We start from the raw sequence: 14628 nt of genomic DNA, 5'->3' as shown, positions 1-14628 counted from the left end.
TTTCAAGTAAAAATTTAAACACTTGAAGTCATCGGCATGAATAACAGGTTCGATCGTGTATGACGGTAAACCCTGCGCCGTTTACAGGCTCCATATATATGTACACCACCTATACAAATAGTGCCACGAATAAACCGCTGCAATAAAACTGCACTATCGGGAAATTGGTTCGAAACGCCGAGGCACTAAAAATATCCTAAAGTTATTTATCTATTTGTTGACTAATTTTTTGTTCGTCGTTCTTAAGCCTGTCTCTCCACTCTCTCTCTCTCTTTTTTCTCGACACCTTCGTAGCGGAAAATCCGTGACGAGGTAAACAGCCCGATGCCCTCGCAAATCTGCAGGATTTTTCGCAGGCAGAAAAGGCAACGGCAGCGGCAGCACCAGCACCAGCAACAGCAACAGCAACAGCAACAGCCGTAACTCAGGCGCCCTGGGCCGTTGGTGGATTTATTTATTTACCAGGGACCACTTCGACCGCCACCCCGCGTTACACCGGCTCTCTCGAGCGGCACGAGACCGGGTGTTTTATATCATTCCCGTATACCTACGCATCTCACCCTCCTCGACCTCCACCTCTACCTCCACCTCCACCTCCGCCTCGAGTTCGCGTGTGTGCCAGAGCGCTTCCTGCGCAACGATTCGCTGATCAAGTTTGTCACGAAGATGGACAAAAACAGGGCCGAGAGATAACCGCAGGAGCACGAATAACCGAGGTATGTATAATACATGCCAGGTTACGGTTTTCCACCTGATTCGCGGTAATGATTAGAGATACCCACCCACTGCCCATGCTCGTTGGGGAATGTATACCCACGTCACGCTCGTTTTGACCATTTCTGGGAGAGGACGAATGGAAAAACGTACTTTGATTTGTATGTTAGTTTTTTCCCTCATTCAACGCGTGTCGAGTTCTAAAAGTCCCCCAGTGTTCAGACCCCCCCCTGAGGGTTCAACCATTCTTTAGAAAGACTGTAATGAATGATCTCGCTGCTTTTTTTCCTTCCTTTTCTTTTTATTTTCAAAGAGAGACTACTACACTGAGAGCTCTGGAATCCGCCTTTTATCTGACCCTCATTTTGCGGGTGAAAAAAAATTTGTCGCTTATATACCTATCTAGGACAGCAGTTGCGAGATTGTATAATTCTCGTTTCGCATTCTCAACTCTGGCGGAAATTTAACGTAATTGATATGTTGTATTCTATACGTTATAGGATTTATTGAAACACCGATTCATGCTGAGGGAAATTTTTCATCGTCGACTTGGGATTTTCCCAGATGTATGTACATATGTAACGTGTCCATGGGGATATTGTGTGGTGTCATAACTCTCGGTCGAAGTTTCATATGTTCAAGATTCCGAAGCAAACTTCAACTTGGCGCAAAGAAAAAAGATAATGCCACTGGGACAGCGGAAAAAGTGTTCCATATTCGTCTCGCTTCCGCTTTTGATAGCTTATTTATGCTTGGGAAACGTGTGAAAGGATAACCAAAGGGATTCGCAAACTGCGAAGAGCATTCAAATGAAGATGAATTACTGCGGGGATCGAGTCTGGTTATCGCTATGCGGTTAATAATTTCCGAGAGGTTGGTAAAATCATTTCAGCTTCGTCGTATGTTGCGGGAGATGAAAGAGACAAGTTAAGGTGTTCGTTCTCCTCGTTACTGCCCCCTTATCGCTTTATAGGCATGATATACCGCGATTTAATTGCACAACCCATGTACAATAAGCAGCACGCCCATGTGTATGTATAGATATGTATGTATATGAGGCATTCCGCTGCAAACCGACCTACGCCTGACCCTCGCTATCGGCGATTTTGTTTATTTTCAAGTATGATGTACAGTGTACAAAAAAATCATCTTTTACTGAGTTTTAGATTTTTCGGATTACGAATTTGATTTTTATTGTTCCCAAAAACACAAAAATATAATTTTCGAATGATGAGTACCAATCGATGAGCTTCAATTTTTTCTCGTGAATTCTTTGTTGAAAAACGAAAATTTTGAGACCAAGTTTTTGGTTTTGAAGCTACAGGTGAAACAAGTAATCAAAAAGTGAGGAAAAACTTATAAAATATAAATTGGTATTTTTGAAATTCATTTTCGGAGCTCAAACCCTGTGAAACATTCTATTCTTTGTATCCTCCACACCATACTTGAAAATAAAAAAAATCGTAGGTCGGTTTGGTATGGAATGCCTTTTATATGCATATAAAATACCTTTTATTTGCGTCTCCCTGTTCGCGTAATAGATGTACATATATAATACAACTAGGTAACTATCTAATTGGCTAATTAGCGGAGTAATTACTTACGGATTTTATACGACTAACAAATTATCTCCCATCACTGATCGAGACCTCCTCCTGCACGCTTCATCTTCTTTTCCTTCTGCGACGAAGTCTCCTCGACGTTTTACACTCTGCTTTCCCCCAACGATGAAATCCTCCTCCCCCTTTTCTCGCCCCTCGTCACCATGCGTTTGCAAGGGTCCGCGAGGACGGATGCCTTGTATCTTGAACCGATCCTCGCTTTAATCCAGGTGCTGCGAAAGGGATTTCAAGAATTACTGTTTGCTTTACGACCGCATCATTGGCCCTATACACCCTGCAGCAGTTACCTACCTAACGTACTCGCGTACGCGGTAGGACCCTTTTCCTTTGACCTACTCTATCAACCTTACCGCCTTTTTTATTTTTATTTTTATTTTTATTCCTATTCTTATTCTTATTCTTATCCATCCCTCTCGTTTCTCACGTCCGACAAGCCGCGCAATCCTTGTGAAAGTTGAACAGTATTAACAGTAAGACTCGAAGTTTGAATCGTTCGAGTTGAATCATCTCAACTCATATTCTCCTTTGGAGAAACTATAATCGTAAGGCGATTGCCGGGGAGATAATACTTTTCCCATCTGCTATTAGTACAGAGCCAGCCCTCCTCTCGAGGCGGATCTCATTGGCGTCTTCTGCAGTTGAGTTCGAAAGAGCTTGACTCACTTCCTCCCTTCTTAACCCTTCGAAAATCCATGCCGTATAACAATTCAACCACTTCTCATCTGCTTCGCTCAAGGCGTGCACATTCATGGATGTTTTTCGCAGTCTCTTATCTCATGCTTCAGCTTTGTTTTCATCGGTTCACTCGGTGGGCATATCTGCAAAGTTTAGTCAAGTATCCCCTCGAAGTTAGTCTCGCGAGTGACGCAGGCTATTTCGGCGATAATAATACATATATACATCCTGTATGTATATACCTATGTATACTGTAGAACATTTTCGATACTCTGGATTATTCAAATGACTTTTTATACTGAAATTCACACGACTGATTTGTCACAGATGGTTTTCAACATTTTTTTCAAATATCTTAAAAAGATGTATTATTACACGCGAGTTCACGAAACTCGCCGACATTTGTCTAAAAGATATTTAAATTCCTGGAATCCACTTAATTTTTCGTTGGCTCATCGCGATAAAGTCATTTTCGAGATATATACCTCGAAAGTGGGATGAGAACTTGCGGTGTTATTTGCATGAAAACAAAGGCTAGGCCATCGATAAATCACAACGAAAAAGACGCCCTTAAGTGTTGATTAATTTCCCCCACAATGAAACGACGGGAAATTGTTGCAATTTTGAAACCCTCAAGATGGATGCGCGTCCTTAATTGTTGACGCGGAGGTTGGCCTTCGGTACTTTGGCTGCCTGCTGTTGGCGGAGGTGAGACGAAGTCACTCCGGCGGTTTGACTCGCTAAATTATTCAGATTTGAAAAGTGAACTTGCACGGGGTTAGTTCGTACACAGCCTCACGTGCCAGTCTGTGCCCATAATAAGAGCCTCGTAATAGAACAGAACCCGGAGGCAGTCTTTGGAAATATTTAATTAAGAGAGCAAAAGTTTCCCGCTGGATAAATTGGTCCATTCTATATATATATATATATATATATGTATACATTTATATATATATCTAACATGTATATAATGTACTTCTCGGGTGAAAGTATATTGGAAATAGCAGGTAAAATTTAATCTCAGTTTCCCTGAAATTATTAAGAGATGAGAAAAAGGCTCTTCGCAACTCGAAGGAGCCGCCGCCTCCGCCGCCACCTCTCGTTATTTAAATAATCATCGTCCTCGCGCTAGCTCTGTCGAATGAATTTTTTACCGTTTCGTCAACAAAGAGGGAACCATTCTGGACTCCGCGCGCGGATTTGAGCGAAAATTAATGGATCCATCTCGTGCTACGGGAGTCGAGCGATGTCTCGAACGTAAACCGTGAATAAACCCATATTGATAAATAATTCCTCTTATACGTAAAAAATTCTAACAACAAATCAATAAATTTTTGAACGAAAATGTACCTGACCATCGATTAATCATCCGCTTTTTTTTAACCCCTCGAGTACTCCAACGCGAGCATTCAATAGACTCAACGTGTGTATACACCCAAAAATTTTACCTTGTAAGTGTAACGACACTTTTCAGTTGGAAGCATAAACCGTCGATAGTGAAGTGAAAGGAAAAAAAAAAAAAAAAAAAAAAAACAACGAAATATCGCTGTCGGATTCTACTGCACACCGATAAATTCGATTGAAATGTAATCCGTCTCGATGTATAAAATCTCAGGAAATATTTTTCCCACCTTGTGTCACGTGAGAATGCAAACTGGTTCATTCCGGTGTTGTCTATCTGTGTTACAGAAACTGTCAGGCTTGAACTGCGATTTATCTTCTGTTGTTTCGAGCGACGTTTTTTTTAAGTTGTTGTTGTTTCCGAGCCACAGATTGTAATTAATGTACCCGCGAATCGATTATCTTCTGGCTAACAATGAACAATATATGTATATAAAGAAGGAACTTTTCCAAACAATCGCGATTCTCGACTTTATTTTTTCTGCAAACTTGAACGTCAACGCGAAGTGGAGTAAACAACCGTTACATAACAAGGGCAAGAATTTTTATCGAAGATCGAGGTATTCCTCTCAAAAAATCGTTTCGGTGCCATCAGACCGAAACACCTAATGTCCACATATTCCCTCGACCATGTTCGAGAAATGTTTGAGGAGAAACGTATTTTTTGCACTTTCCCGAGAATCCGACACAGCTCAACGAATAATAAAACATCAATATTCCCATCGATATGCGCGGGGAGAGCCTCTCGCTCGTGAGTGTCTGCCGTTTTCACTGATCCGTTCTATACATATATACATATGTACAATGTACGTACATATATGGAAAGGAAAAAGGGACGGAGAGAAAAAACGGTGTAAAAATTACGAAGTGTATTATACCCGCGGAGGGTAGTAAAATATCATACATCGTCGCGCTAAGGTGACCGTCGGAATACATTTGGTATTGTTGGCTAAGTAGCTGGGCTGTAAGAGTGGATTATATAATATATATAATACGCTATGAAAACATAATTTAAATGCTAATGGGTGCACAGTAACGAGAGACTTAAATAGCAGGCGATTGTGGCGGGAAAATAAGAGAAATGCGACCGTGAATGGGGTGAAAAAAGAAAGAAAGAAAGAAAGAAAGAAAGAAAGGAAGAAGAAGATGAAGAATAATAAAAATCACCCTTTGTCGGACCATGAAGAAATTTGTCGGTTGGGCGTTAATCTCAGCTTTATTACTCGGCTAAACGAACCCGAACGATCCGTTCTTTTTATATACGTAATATCCTCATTATCAGTGTAAAATACGTATCTGCACGTAGGTAATTCTTCATGCGCGAAAATACTTGTCATCGTCGGTTTAAAAATTTCCTCATAAATATACGCTTTTGAAATTGTTCAATCCGTTGTGATACCGAGGCACTTGTCTTTGCATATAAATATCTGTGCAGTATGTCTTATATATATATATATAACATACGTTAGTCGCGTGCATGTAGAGGACGTACATATATATGCAAATTGACACATGTGCATGTCCGTATGTGTATATATATAAATACATATATACGCAGAAGAGCAGGGAGTAGTCAACCGGATAAATAAGAATCGCGTTGCACGTACCCCGTGCATCAGAATTTCAGAATATTTTCGATTCTAATTCTGATTCTTATATACCTTTAAGCGCGAATAAAGGTGAGAGCTGAATAAGAAGATCGCGTATTTCGCGTCCGTGGTGACGTGCAGTGGTTGTTAGGTAGCTACGCGAAACTGATCAGTGATCACTGCAGTTAAGAAACGGCTGCACAGAAAACTCGTGCTTCTCCTCAACCCCCCTGCAGAAGTGCAGTGTTTGGACTGCGATTGGTACCAAGGTGAGATTGACCCAGGGTGGTACCTGGGGATCGACGAGGGTTACGAGTAACACGTGCGGTCGGATCGAGGACCGCGGCGCGGAATGAACGAGCAAATAGAAGGGCAACCGAGGCGTCGGAGGCGCCGGGATAACTGGATGGTGCAGAGACGACGGGCAGCCACCACCTCCACCGCCTCCACCACCTCGACCACCTCCACCAGACACGGGGTAGGTTCTCCTCGATCTGGAGGTTCGCGTCGCCGCGCGGCGGCGCAACGCGTGGCAGCCAGCTACGCCGCGTCGCGACGCCCCGCGTCTTCCGCCGCCATCGATCCGCCGCGACGCCGCCGCCGCCGGTTCCGCGCCTCCGTGTTCGCCTTCTCTCTTCGAACGGCGTTCTTTCCATTTCCCCGCCCCCCATCCCTCTCTCTCTCTCTCTCTCTCTCTCACTCACTCACCCTTCCTCTTTCTCTATACTTCCATCCGCGATTCAACCTAGGTGGAGGATAGGTGGTGGGTACTTGTTGTACCGCGTCGTAGAGAATTGCACCTACTATTTCCCAAGTAATTATTACCATATGCAGCGTATAGGTATTATAGTGTGTATTCCAACCCAAGCTGATGTTACACACCGAGATTCTAATTGTTACGGGGCATTGGCGTATCGGGGAATCCCCGGATCGTCCCTCGGTATTAACGGCCACCCCGTTCGAGTCCCGCTTGCCCTCTTGCCTCCTCCGGCAGCGGCATAGCAGACGGTACTTCGGATTTTCTTTACCTCGTGTTTTGTTCATTGTTTTTTTTTTTTTTCATTTTTGGGTTGTTTGTTTTTATTTAATTTCCTACGGTTCGGACGTAATTCGTGGATTAAAAGGTAGATACGTGACTCGATGAGGTGAAGAAGGGTAGGCGCGCCGGCTGTTGAACGACCGAACCCAACATATGTATGTACACGTAATACATATATACACAATACACTTATACCATACATAGGTGTATAACATTATACACACGACCTGGACAATTGGCATTTGAATATTCAGGGAGAATAATCAAATTGATTCGATTTAATACCACAATCAATCCTTCGTTCACTTCTGTTGCTAGGAACGTGCAAACAGCAAAACGTTCCATTAACTCCGACATGTGTATTTGGCTGCGTGTATGTGTATGTGTGATGTGTATGCATGTGTCTGTGTACAAATAAGCCCGCGTGACTCGAGGCGCTTTTTCTCGTTACCCCGCAGTCCCGGTACCGCGTTGCGTGGGTACGTTGAAACTGCACAACTCTACCCTGGGTCAGGGTAGGTATCGCTAGGTGGTTTTGCACGAAAAAGCAACGGGTTTTTAACGAGGGACAGCTCCCGGGGGCTGGACATTGGTTCAAAAGCTTTGCGGATGTTCGCTGTGACGACAAGTTAGTCAGTCGCCCTAATCGATATACGGTGATAATTAATTTTCCCATCCACGTTTTGTTTTTTTCATTCGTTTTTCCATCCCTTGTTAATCGAATCACGGTATATAATAATTCTGTGTCCCCAATGTTATCATCGTTAAATATAATCCAACGCTTCAACGAACTGCATAACGTTCAGAGCGTTTGAAACAAACTCCAACGATTCAATCGACACATGGACCACGTGTAGGTGCACCTACGTATACCTCCTACCTAAACCTACGTGTACGTATATGTAGTGTAACGATAGCTATTGTCAAAGCGGTAAATTCTCGCCTCACTTATTCGGGAACAATATATACGCGACGCTACAATTTTCGAGCACACGGACAACCGTGATGGAGAAAAGGTTGATAACTAATTACGATTACTGGTTTACCCTTGCGCGTCGCGTCGTCGCGGCTTTACTACAGAAGGGACGAAAGCGTGGCCGTTACCTGGGCGTAAGTTCCGCTAATTAGAGTTTAGCTTGGTGGATGTTACACAGGGTTGGTGGATGGGCGGGCGCAGACTACTGGCAAAGGGTGAAGTTGACACGTGGTTCCGGTAGCGGGTGTGCCGACGGGGCCGACGGGGGTGAGACGCGAATACGGTGTACCTACAGTGGCCAGTTCCCTGAGACCGCACTTGCGACAACCTCACTGATCGCGAGAACGGGAACTTATTCCTTCGCGGTGTGTTTGAAACTCGATACGCTTTGAACAAGTTTAAAGTTCGTACCTGCTCCTATATTACCTGGGTACCGCTGTACCTACCCCGCTGCGTGAAAGATTTCTTTGAATTCGAAGGAGGAGGGAAAAGAGCAAACGGAGTTACAGCTTCATTTGCGTAAAACAATGGAAACTCTGATTCAGAATTGAGTACTGAATTGCAATATTTTTTTCCCGCCAAGCACTTTAAAACGTTCGCAAATTAAATCACCGAGTCACCAACCATTTACATTATACCAGCCCTTTTATATCCTCTCTCCCTCGAGATATTGTCTCTGAAGAAAAGCTGTTTTTTTTTTCTTTCACTTTTTTTTTCTCCCCTTTTTCTACCTTCACACTGCTTTATAAATGGTCGCGAATCAGTCGAGGCAAATTTTGCAGTGGTTTTCTCCGGAAGAGAAAAATGAATAAAATTGAAACGAAAAGCACCCCTTTATTACCCATCGATTCCGGCGTGTAGTCCGAATCCGCAGAGTTATTATAATGTATTATATACTGCATACCGATGTCTTGTATCGATACGCGATTTTATCTCCAGGTTTGCGATCAGTTACAGGTCAACGAGGCTCAGTCGATAAGTAGAAGCTGGAGGAGGAGGACTTGAACAAGATCGTGGAAATAAGAAAAATGCCTGTGGGTTATACCAACAGAGCGGTTATACCCATCTTCGCTGATTGATCGTCTGTCCGTTGGACTTAAGGATTGCCGTCTCAAAGCCCCGGGGCACTTGCACTCTGCACCTTAGGTATGGGTTTGCAGGTGACAGGGGGTCCATGAAATATAGGTATTTCCGTATAGAGAAATCCCACCCTATTGGCGAAACTCTAAAATGACCTTTTTCGAATAATCATTCCTTCGAGTATCTAATTCGCGTGGCATCGTTTAAGAGGTTAATCGCTTGTCTGGCCCAAATAAAGTCCCATGTACTTGCAGGAGTTCGTATTATAACGAATCACGTTTATTGATGAATGATAGACTTTGGAATTTCTTTACATTGAACGTCTCATTTTGACGTCGGCCATAGAGGGTTTGTTATCCTCGCAGAGGACGTTTCTTACACACATGTGTCTGGCTTGTTCATCGGATCTTGCAATTAGCCTGTAACAACCATCGATTATCGCGAAACGCTCGATCTCTCCGCTATCTTGTCTGCCATGCGACTGTGCAAACTTACGCTTACACGCATCTGATAATGCAGTGAGGTTGCATAATTCCAAGAGTCGTTGGACAGTGGATTCGCGTACCCGCATACCTCACACCTACCGGGTACCCACAATTATACGGCGTTGCTCCTTATCTGTACCAATCACAGTCTGCAACAGTTGGCAATGCTAATAGAATGTCTCGAGCGTGCTTTGCCCCGATTACGCGATATCTAAGCCCCACGTCGCGCGCCCGGCTTACAGAGGCTGCAATACGCCATGGCCATGGCCCGAAAGCCGGTCGGCCACATATTGACATATCGCCGTGTGTGGGTGAGTCGGGATGGTGGCCGGTTCCAAGCGTTTCATTAGCATCCCCCTTTGTGTCTCTTTAATATTGAGTCAAAATGAAACCGCTCTCGGCTTCGCAGCTTCGCAGCTTCGTCGGGGGATGAGGTGGAATTAATCGGTCCTAGTGGCGGACAAAGCGCAGACAGGAAACCGATCACGGGCAACACGGCGAACTGTCGACACCTTGCACGCGTGCAGGCTTCGGGTATCGGAAGACCCGTTGAGCCCATTTCCTGCCCCCCGGCAAGCCTCACCCTCTGCTCAAGGTTTTCCCTCCTAGATCCCCGTTCTTCGAGAGAGTAACAGAGAGGGAGAGAGAGAGCTCCTCCGCTCTTATTGATTAACGCGACGACTACTCCTCGCGTTATATACCCCGGCCTTATGGGTATGGATATATGTATACGTAGATACCTTATACGTGACTTTCTCTTACTGGACGTAATTCGACCGTAATTTTAGCGAACCTGCAGCCCGCGGGCCGACGGAATGGGCCGAGGTTCTATGCCCACTGTCGTCGTCGTCGACGTGAACGACCGCCCTGACGACGGTCCACTTCATTCAAAACTCACCGCATCCACGGGCAATCCCCCTGTGCCCCTTTCTTGCCGAGGCGATATTATTCTGTACTCGAGGTATTGAATTGTTTGCCTCGGGCATTGTTGGCGCTGATTTGCCGCAACTTCGGTGTGATGATAAGCTGGTGAAATTTTGGGACTCGACGAAGGTATACATATAATAGACTTGTCTTCCGTTAGAAAGTTTTAAATCAACTCTCTTGATAATTATTATATTATACACATAGAATGCAGTCTCGAAGGGATTTTTTATATTTTCCACACCGAGGAGATTCTTTTACTTATATATATCTACGTCATGCGTATACGTATACCGCATGAAGGACTAAAGTTAAAGGATTTAAGCGCGCTTTCGGACTAAATTAATGACGCGGCTGTCGAGGCGCATGAGAGAGAGAGAGAGAGAGAGGGAGGGAGATTACTCGGCCACTAGATACATGTCGGAGAGAGTTGACATCATATTTCTTACGCTCGGTCGGGCTATTTTTATCAAGTTTATTCAGTGTCGCGGGGTAGAAATACAGTTGCGAGACATGAGAAACTCGATCAATGGTCCCGTTGGGACATCAAAGTGTATTATACCTAGTCGAGGGGTGAATCGAAATGGAAACAGAAGAGAAGTATAAACAAAAATCGGAGAAACAATCAACCGTCTGGTCTATAACTATATAAAGGGAATTAAACGATAACGGAATAAAATAGCTCCAAAATCATCACGTGAATATTTATTTTATAAATGTCGAAAAATACAAATCGCCCATATGCATACATATATATATATATATATAATTATGCGACAATTTTTTTAATCGTCTAATTGTAGTTGCGAATTTTATTTCTATATCGTCAACATTTTTCTCCCTGTATACATGAAATGTGAAATCACATGGCAAAGGTATAATATTACGTATATCTACGTACCAACGGTTAAGAGAATTCGGTCGTTAAAATTAAAAAAAGTAATTGAATTACCGAAGGGATTACGTAATTGAACTCGGAATAGATAACGAAGAGGATCCCCGGCTACTCCTTGCGGACTTTTTTTTCATCCCCCTCTTGGCAATATATGTATCCTTCCGTTTCTTTCGGGGCTCTTTATCGAAATCCGCGACTGGGAATTATTATGGTGATGGCTGTTTAATAAGTAAAACCTTTTTCCTCACGTCGAGTTATTACAGAGTGTTATATACACACCTCCGCTCGTTTTCTCAGCACCTTGACATTTCTTAACGAGTTTACTCCTTCTGCGAATCATTATATGTATGGCGAGAGGTAAGTGCAGCATGAAAACGAGCTCGTGCGCGCTCTTAAACGAAACTCGTTCAATTTCTATGGGAAGTTGTATCGCACTCGGTGCTACATACAGGCATACACGGTTATGTGTATAACGTGGTCGACGTAGTGGCTGGCAGTTGCGGTTGTGGTTGATAAAAACGGAACTAACAGAAAAAAGAAACAACGAAAAAAAAAAGAAAAAAAAAAACTTGAAACGAAAAAAGAAACAAAGAATTGCAGAAAATTTCAGCAAAAAACTGAAATAAAAACTTGACGTAGGTATAACAGTCTATGCATGCACATCCCTCTCACGGCTCGCGCACTCGTACAAACTCTGTATTGCTGCACATCTCGCTGCAGACGGAAATTTCTGCGGAACTGTAATAATTATTATCGAAGGTATCCTCAACGACTCTGCCATCCATAGCGAAGAGGACCACCAATTGCATCCATACTCTGCACAATTCTACACGACCATTCTTTTTTCTGCACTTTGCGCTCTGCTCTCTTTTCTCCCATCAAATATTTTTCGAATATACATTACGCGTGTGTGTATGTATATATATATATTCGTTATTTGTCACGTTTTTCGCTCGCTTTTCTCTTCGTTTTTTTTTCTTGTTTTTCATTTCTTTTTTATTGCCTCCCTCTAGCTTCCATACGTGTATATGTATAATAGGTATAGCTGCGCAGATATCTAACCGACGTTATATCCTGCACACATGAAGAAAGTAAATTGTAGGTATATCTAGGTGAAAACAAAAATCAACATCCGCACATTTAGTGCAATGTGTATGTGGTGCATAATTAGTGCAGGTGTAATATAGATGCGAGACGTTGAGTAATAGGCTGCTTTATGGTGGAAAGAGGTTGGGACGTGGTGGATACCTGCCGCTGTGAAGGGACGTCCAATACTATCGGATTGAAAAAAATGACAAACTATTTATGTAACGACCCAATTCCGCTCCGACGAACAGCCTGCAATGCACGCATAGATGAAATGGCTGCGGTACGCCGGGAAGCAGATACTTTAGCGATTAATTTTCGTCCCGGAGAGGAGAATGCGTCGTGGTTGTAGAAAAATAGTTGTATAATAAAAAGAGGAGGGATAAAAAGTGGAGAAAAACGGAAAAAAAGATACGTATCCCGTTCATTTTCACTAAGGCTTGGGTTTTGCACGCTAGAATATCGTCTAGTAATGTTGTAGTAATGTGTTCTCGTCAAGTTTCCGCGAATTAGTGTTAATATCACGACCGTGTGGTGTGCTGCCTCTAATTTCTACACGAGTCACGCCCGATTAGGTGGATGTAAGTGCGACAGAGACTAAAGGTACGCGAGCACGGGTCCCAGATTAGTCTGGCTGTTAGAAGTCTTAATCCGTTCTACAAACGGAACAAGGCCGAATAATTTGATAATCCGTTTACCTCGACACAACGAGGGTTTGCTTTACAACCGATCTGGGAGCGGCGGGACGAGAGTAGCTATAGGCGACACGCCCTGTTGATTCTGGTGTTAGATAAGTAATAAAAAGAGTAAACTACTCCGAGGACTCCAGGTGAGTTATAATTAACCAATTAATCAATCGCTACGTCTTGTATTCCACATCGAATGGTCGTGCAACAGTCGAAGAAGCATCACTTCGGTGTAAAACGCAATTATACGAGCATTATTATCGCGAGAAATTTCTAATCTGTTTGAATCCGGTCTATACTTTGCCGGCATATCAAACTAGGCTCATCATTAAAACTATTCGAGGATAATGTCTGCGTGGCGATTATAGGTAGATATTTGAGATACGGTTAATCGAGATGAATCGCCCTGTGTACAGGTGTATAGGTATATATTTAGAAAGTTTATTCCACGGGAATTGATGGGGTTCCGTACACAACGATGGGGGATTAGTTCCGGCTAGAACTCGGGTGTGTCAGGCATAGATAACGTTCAGAAATTCTATATCATCGAAGCAAACTGTACCGATCCTATATCCTACCCACCTACCCCTGCACGGACTAACCGAACTTTGCTAATGTCGGTACACGCCAAACGACAGACAGCTGTCACACCAAATCCAGGAGACGTCCAAAGGCTCGTTGTAGGTATATCTCCGTATATCTCCGATCCAGCTATAACACGTATGTATGTGTATATATATACATATATATATATATATCGATCGATCAAGTCTAGTCGGCGAGAAACTCACACTGTTGGTGATGGTGATGGTGGTGGTGGTGGTGGTGCAGAGAAGTGTGGATAGGCATGTTGGCTTTCCTACCACGCATCCACCCATAGCGCATCCTCTCAACGGTCGAGTGCATCTTATGCGCAATGCGCGCCCCGCAAGTTTCATTGTAGTAGGTACGGTTATGCAGATTTCATTACTGGCGAATGCATGATACCTCTATGTGTATCATACTTGATATATATGCCGCAGTAATTGTAATGTATTGAAATAAAAGTCTCATGTAGCCCTCTCCAAAGCCCCAGTTAAGCTTATTGTTAGAGCTTTGACAGACTTTACGCAGAGGATTTTATACACCTGTAGTGCAGTCAATTTTTCCCTTGCCTATAATATTCCTTATTAATGCCACACCAGGGGACGTAATATCACCGTCACGCGATACTGCGCGGAACGAACGAGACCCGGTATATGATTATTCGACGAGCGATGTGTACATAGGGGAGAAAAAATGTGGAATTTAAAATATAAGCACGCCGAGAAGAATGGTGGATAATCGAGTTTCCGTAACAGAGATCCGCCGCCGCCGCCGCCGCTGCAGCAGCAGACTCGTTTCGCCGTAGATATGACTAGAATTTTTAATACCTACCTACTCGAACCGAATCACGGAAATTTTTAAACGCCCGTTT

This window comes from Diprion similis, chromosome 4 (assembly GCF_021155765.1).
Source record: "Diprion similis isolate iyDipSimi1 chromosome 4, iyDipSimi1.1, whole genome shotgun sequence".
In the NCBI taxonomy this organism is placed as follows: Eukaryota; Metazoa; Arthropoda; class Insecta; order Hymenoptera; family Diprionidae; genus Diprion; species Diprion similis.
Note: the sequence above shows the minus strand (reverse complement) of the source record.